Source organism: Syngnathus scovelli, chromosome 9 (genome assembly GCF_024217435.2).
Source record: "Syngnathus scovelli strain Florida chromosome 9, RoL_Ssco_1.2, whole genome shotgun sequence".
Lineage (NCBI taxonomy): Eukaryota > Metazoa > Chordata > Actinopteri > Syngnathiformes > Syngnathidae > Syngnathus > Syngnathus scovelli.
In genome coordinates this window covers 16,445,769-16,453,219 of record NC_090855.1, presented here as the reverse complement: position 1 = coordinate 16,453,219, position 7,451 = coordinate 16,445,769, and the positions used below count along the sequence as shown (strand labels likewise).

Genomic DNA, 7,451 nt, shown 5'->3' with positions numbered 1-7,451 from the left:
AAAAGAGGTCATAGCTGCAGTAATTTAAGAGAGTATTTTATTTCTTTTTTTTCTCTCTCTCTTTCTGAAGGTCATTGTGGAGCCCCTTCTGGTAATCCCTGGGCTGAGGAGCCTCAACTCTTGTTCAGACTGTGACGCGGAGAGAAGACGGTTCCCATGACTGATCTGGAGACCTTTGACATGATGTTCAAGGAAATAAATGACAAACAGGATGCAAGACTGAATGACAGAATGACTATGCTTGGAAATGGTTAGTCAAAGTTTTGGATGTACCACTCACTCTTGATAGCTTACAAATGGAACTTGTAAGGGTTCTGTTTGGTTTAATTGCTGTACTGTCAAAGTTACTGACTTTATTTTTTATTTAGTTATTTTTTGCCTGACTTTCAAGAAAAAAAGTCCTCAATTCAATTTTGTCTACTCTTAATTCCACTCTTCTGAGACACTGTTCATAATTGCTTGTATACAGATTGCAAAGCAGTCTTGTGTTAGGAGGTCGCTGATTTGAAGACCTGCATGTTTCCAAGACCATGGACAGGTATGATTAGTTTGACATCTGTACTGTATATAAAAAAAGACAACAGTGAAGGCTTACGATGTGGTGGCTGCGCTCAAAGTTAACTTTTTTTTTTCTGTTGTAGACTCTACACAAATGACAATGACAACGTTCAATATGCGTGCTCGTGTGACTCGTGCAGAGGGCCCTCAGGAAGACTGCTCTGATAGCGCTGGTAAATTAAAAAGAAAAATCTGTCTGCTCGTTCCTGTGCGATTGCTTCTTGTTCGAAATGTGCGACTGACATGAGATGCATCAAGGAAAAACTATTTTACAGGTAGTCGTTTTTTTCCCCCCATATTCATATTAATCCCAAGGTCTACAATGGGTGGTGCCTGATGTCCATCGAGTTCATCTTTGTAGAAGCTCTTGACGACACGCACAGAGGCCACGAATGATGAAACAAGGACCGCAATGGCTTTAAAATTAAAACAGGCTCCAGCGCTGAGTAGCGAAAGGGGCTATCAAAACACCTTATATTGTTCCCCCTTGTGTTTTGCCGAGCTGGTTGTTTTGTTTATTTGATATGTCTTACATAGAATATGTATATATTTACTATAATGTAACTTAGTAGTTTTGTTCTATTAAAATAGCCCCCATTTTTTAATATTGTATGTATATTTTTACATTGTGTGTCTGACTTCATAAGACCAAGTCGGGTTGTTGTGATGCGTCTAGTGTGTTGGTGGAGTGCCTAGTGCATGTCACTTCTCACTGTCAACCCTCACCGCTGGCTAGCAGTTTGCGAACGGGAGAGCCGAGTGCGTAAGTCTTTCCCTGCCAGTACATAGCCTCTCTAACAGCAAGCCCTATGTAGTGCCTCCACGCGGCGACACACGGTAACTCTGCACAACACGGACCCAGGCGGAACTACAAGGGACTCGGAGGAGGTCTGGCCCCTAGACGTGCGGCACGAGAGAACTCAAAATTCTGCATTTTATAGACACAATCACCCCTGGAACCCTGCCAAGCAGCGGCGGTACTTGATTCAGAGAAAAAACGTCAGGCATGCATTCCACAGTTCCTTAAGGGTCATTAAGCTATTTAGGCAATATATCAAAAGTCATTTGTTATTTCAAAGTCCTCAGAAATATATATATCAGATCATAAAGTTATAAAAACCTTTCTCATCACCACTTATCAAAAATGTCTAGTTATGTCTTCTTTATTGATTTGGTGTGTAAGTATAATTATATGCTTCAAATGTTTCTTTTATTTATTTAATATGTGAATATACTTGTCTGCTTATGTACTTTATTCAATGAGGTTTGAGCATATCTGTTTTTGTAGCGAGGCAGGACTTTTTGTATTTCGACCTCATTCCTTCAATATATAAAATAAATGAATAAAATAGAGAATATACGTATACTCTGGTCTCATCACGAAGGGCGACGAGACTCGGTACAGGTCGGAAGTTGACCTTCTGACCACGTGGTGCAGGGACAACAACCTCCTGCTGAACGTCAATAAGACCAAGGAAATCATTGTTGACTTCCGGAAGGGTCACACAACACACCTGCCGCTGATCATCGACGGTGCTGTGGTGGAGAGGGTGAGCTGCACCAAGTTCCTGGGGGTGCACATCAGTGAGGACCTCTCCTGGTCCGCAAACACCTTGTCACTGGCAAAGAAAGCGCAGCTCCGCCTGTACTTCCTGCGGAAGCTCAGGCGTGCATGTGCTCCTCAGGCAGTCCTGTCTACATTCTACCGTGGCACCATTGAGAGCGTCCTCACCAGTTGCATCGCTGTCTGGGGTGGTAACTGCACTGAACAGAACTTGAAGGCCCTGCAGCGCATAGTGAATACGGCTGGTAACCTCGATTGCCAGAGATGTGAGTCACCCGGCTCACTCTTTGTTTGACCTTCTGCCCTCTGGGAAGAGGTACAGGAGCCTGCGCTCCCGCTCCACCAGACTCGCCAACAGCTTCTTTCTCCAGGCTGTTAGGGCCCTGAACTCGCTACCCCCTTCTGCGTAGCGTGCGGCACTGTTGCGCTATTTTCGGGAATGTCTGCTGTACGCGCACTTGCTCCTTTTTTTTCTGCTCCTCTTATTTATTTATTTATTGTTGTGTTATTTATTCATTATTTATTCAGCACGCTTTTGTTATACTTGTTTACTTGTTTGTCTGTTATGAGCCATGTCTTGTCACCGTGGGATAGGGGGGAACGAAATTTCGGTTTCTTTGTGTGTCTTTGGCATGTGGAGAAATTGACAATAAAGCTGACTTTGACTTTGATATATATATAATTAGGGTTATAAAAATAACCTTAACCCTAACCCTCGCCACCCTTGTCACCGAGGCCCCCCTCTGGAACCAGGCCTGAAGGTAGGGCTCGAAGGTGAGCGTCTGGTGGCCGGGCCTTCCCCCATGGGGCCCAGCCTCTGGATTGGCAGACTGGGGTGGTGGTTCCCCTCTTTAAGAAGGGGGACCAGAGGGTGTGTTACAATTACAGCGGAATCACACTCCTCAGCCTCCCTGGTCAGGTCCATTCAGGGGTGCTGGAGAGGAGGGTCCGTTGGGAGGTCGAACCTTGGATTCAGGAGGAGCGGTGTGGCTTTCGTCCTAGCCGTGGAACAGTGGAGCAGCTCTCCACCCTTGGCAGGATCCTCGAGGGGGCATGGGAGTTCGCTCAACCAGTCCACGTGTTTTGTGGACTTGGAGAAGGCGTTCGACTGTGTCCCTCGGGAAGTTCTGTGGAGGGTGCTTTGGGAGTACGGGGTGCCGAGCCAACTGATAAGGGCGGTTCAGTCCCTGTATCACCGATGACAGAGTTTGGTCCGCATTTCCGGATTCGTTCCCAGTGAGGATTAGACTCCACCAAGGCTGACCTTTGTCACCGATTCTGTTCATAACTTTTAAGGACAGAATTTCTAGACGCACCCGAGGCATTGAGGGTGTCTGGTTTTGGGACCTCAGCATCGCGTCTCTGCTTTTTGCAGACGACGTGGTGCTGTTGGCTTCTTCAAGCCGTGATCTCCAGCTCTCACTGGAGCGGTTCGCAGCCGAGTGTGAAGCGGTTGGGATGAAGGTCAGCACCTCCAAATGCAAGGCCATGGTCCTCGGTCAGAAAAGGGTGGGATGAGATCCTGCCCCAAGCGGAGGAGCTTATGTAGAAATTAGTAGTGAAAAACTAAATTTAGTGAAATTTTGCAAAATTTTGTGCAAATTTTAAAAGTGAAAACGTGAAATTTTTGAATTTGGTAAGTTTGGGAATTTCCCCAATGTGATTTGAATGTGTTGAAATAAGTAAATTTCAAACTAGAACAACGTAAATGTGAAATGTTGAATCTGCCATTAAGAATGAATGGGGATAAATTTGCCTTAAAATTGTGAATTTTGTGAAAACGGAACATTTTTTGAACGAAAAAAATGTAAGCAGCCGTGTCATGAATATTTGGAATAAGTGAAAAGTGGAATGGAGTAAATCGGTTGAAGTATGTGGAAGTAGTTAAGCGTCAAAAAAGTGAGCGGAATAAGTAGAATAACTAGAATTTGTAATTCCTGAAGAAATTGCGTGTGAAGGTGAAGAGGTTGAATAAATACTTGGGGAATGCTGCAGAATGATGTTGAAAAAGAGTTGAATCGGTTGAAAAATGTTGAAATTACAAGGCAAAAAGGAAATTTGGGAAAATTGGGTGTGAATTTCAAAATTGAAAATTTGGAATTTTGGGTAAGTGTGAAGTTGTGGAATAGGGAGGAAAATGATGAACAGTTGAAAGGTGGGTTGAATAAGTTGAAAAATGTAGAAAATAGAGTAGAAAAACGAATATTTGGAGAATTTGGTTGAATTTCAAATTTGAAAGTTTGGAATTTTTGGTAAGTGGGGAGTTGTGGAATAGGTAGGCAAAAGATGAACAGTTGAAAGTTGGAACGGGTTGAAACGGTTAAAAAATATAGAAGTTAGAGCAAATCTTGAATCCCCATAGAGAATGAATGGAATTAAAAGAAAAAGCAATTGCACCAAAATTTTTTGAAATTTGGAACAAAAGGGAAAAAAAACGGCTTCAGGAGGTTCACCTTTGGGGTTAAAATGTTGAAACTGGTTTAATCGGACAAAAATTGCAAAAGTTAGCTAAAATGTAGCTATTTAGGGCACTTAATGTTGAAATAAGGTCACTTCCGGTTTGATTTGGGTCACTTCCGGTTTGATTAGAGGCACTTCCGGTCCATCTGAGGTCACTTCCTGTTTATTTGGGTCACTTCCGGTTTAAAAAGGTCACTTCCTGTTTGATTTGGGGTCACTTCCGGTTTACCTGAGGTCACTTCCTGTTTACCTAAGGTCACTTCCGGTTTGATTTGGGGCACTTCCGGTTCATTCTACGTTCATTGGGAGCACTTCAGGGTCAATCCAAGATGGCCGCCACACTGGAAGTGGGGGTCAAGGGTTGAATTGTGTAAGCATAGTGGAAGTGGGGGTGAAGGGGGTGAATATGGTAAGGATGAGGTGACCAAAGTGAATAAAGTTGGAATGGGTTGAATCGTTTGAAAAATGTAGAAATTAGAGTAGAAAAACAAAATTTTGTAGAATTTGGTGTGAATTTCAAAATTGAAAATTTGGAAATTTTGGTAAGTGGGAAAGTGTGGAATAGGTAGGCAAAAGATGAACAGTTGAAAGTTGGAATGGGTTGAATTGGTCAAAAAATGTAGAAATTAGAGGTGAAAACAAAATTCGCAAATTTACGACAAATTTTTCCCCATTCATTCTTAATGGCAGATTCGACATTTCACTTTTACGTCATTCCCCTTTTAAATTCACCTCATTCAGCACATTCAAACCACATTCGGAAAGATTCTCGACATCCCCAAAATTCCCAAATTCAAAAATTTCACGTTTTCACGTTAAAAATTTCGACAAAATTTCACAAAATTCCGTTTTTCACCTCTAATTTCTACAATTTTTGACCGATTTAACCCATTCCAACTTTCAACTGTTCATCTTTTTCCTACCTATTCCACACCTTCCCACTTACCAAAATTTCCAAATTTTCAATTTTGAAATTCACACCAAATTCTACAAAATTTCGTTTTTCCACTCTAATTTCTACATTTTTCAACCGATTCAACCCATTCCAACTCTATTCACTTTGGTCACCTCATCCTTACCATATTCACCCCTTCACCCCCACTTCCACTATGCTTTCACAATTCAACCCTTGACCCCCACTTCCAGTGTGGCGGCCATCTTGGATTGACCCTGAAGTGCTCCCAATGAACCTAGAATGAACCGGAAGTGCCCCAAATCAATCCGGAAGTGACCTTAGGTAAACAGGAAGTGACCTCAGGTAAACCGGAAGTGACCCCAAATCAAACCGGAAGTGACCTTTTTTAAACCGGAAGTGACCTTTCTAAACCGGAAGTGACCCCAAATAAACCGGAAGTGACCTCAGCTAGACCGGAAGTGCCTCTATTCAAACCGGAAGTGACCCAAATAGACCGGAAGTGACCCAAATCAACCCGGAAGTGAACTTATTTCAACATTAACTGCCCTAAATAGCTACATTAGGCGCTAACATTTGCTTTTTTTGTCCGATTGAACCCGTTTCAACATTTTAACCCCAAAAGTGAACCTCCTGAAGCTGTTTTTTTACGTTTTGTTCCAAATTTCAAAATATTTTGGCGCAATTGCTTTTTCTTTTAATTCCCATTCATTCTCAATGGGGATTCAACATTTGCTCTCACTTCTACATTTTTTAACCGATTCAACCCGTTCCAACATTCAACTGTTCATCCTTTGCCTGCCTATTCCACAACTTTCCACTTACCAAAAAATCTCTACAATTTCGTTTTTCTACTCTTTTTTCCACATTTTTCAACCGATTCAACCCATTCCAACTTTATTCACTTTGTTTACCTTATGCTTACCATATTCACCTCCTTCACCCACACGTCCAGTGTGGCGGCCATCTTGGATTGACCCGGAAGTGCCCCCAATGAACCCAGAATGTACCGGAAGTGCCCCATATCAAACTGCAAGTGACCTTAGGTAAACAGGAAGTGACCTCAGGTAAACCGGAAGTGACCCCAAATCAAACCGGAAGTGACCTTTTTAAACCGGAAGTGACCTTTTTAAACCGGAAGTGACCCCAAATAAACCGGAAGTGACCTCAGCTAGACCGGAAGTGCCTCTAATCAAACCGGAAGTGACCCAAATAGACCGGAAGTGACCCAAATCACCCCAGAAGTGACCTTATTTCAACATTAACTGCCTTAAATAGCTACAATAGTAGCTAACTTTTGCATTTTTTGTCCGATTGAACCCGTTTCAACATTTTAACCCCAAAAGTGAACCTCCTGAAGCTGTTTTTTTTCGTTTTGTTCCAAATTTCTAAATATTTTGGCGCAATTGCTTTTTCTTTTAATTCCCATTCATTCTCTATGGGGATTCAACATTTGCTCTAACTTCTACATTTTTTAACCAATTATACCCGCTCCAACATTCAACTGTTCATCTTTTGCCTACCTATTCCACAACCTCCCACTTACCAAATATTCCAAACTTCAAATTTGAAATTCAACCGAATTCTCCAAAATTTAGTATTACACTTCTATTTTCCACATTTCTCAAGAAATTTAACTCATTTCAACATCATTCGGCATCATTCCCCAAGAAGTGATTCAAAGTCTTCGCCTTCACACGCAATTTCTCCAGAAATTGCATTTTCTAGTTGTGTGAAGGCGATGGCCTTCACACATATGTTATTCTACACCATTCTCTATTATTGTGTGAAGGCGATGGCCTTCACACATATGTTATTCTACACCATTCTCTATTATTGTGTGAAGGCGATGGCCTTCACACATATGTTATTCTACACCATTCTCTATTATTATTATTATTGTGTGAAGGCGATGGCCTTCACACATATGTTATTCTACACCATTCTCTATTATTG

General features: G+C 42.0%; 1 long non-coding RNA gene across 1 annotated transcript; it reads left to right on the top strand.

Annotated features, from left to right (window-relative positions):
* Positions 1-280: 280 nt before the first annotated feature.
* On the top strand, positions 281-2,792 carry LOC125975083 (uncharacterized). The gene is made up of 3 exons (XR_007483861.2): positions 281-538; positions 642-731; positions 874-2,792. It is a non-coding gene; the product is annotated as an uncharacterized lncRNA (long non-coding RNA).
* The last annotated feature ends 4,659 nt before the right edge of the window (positions 2,793-7,451 follow it).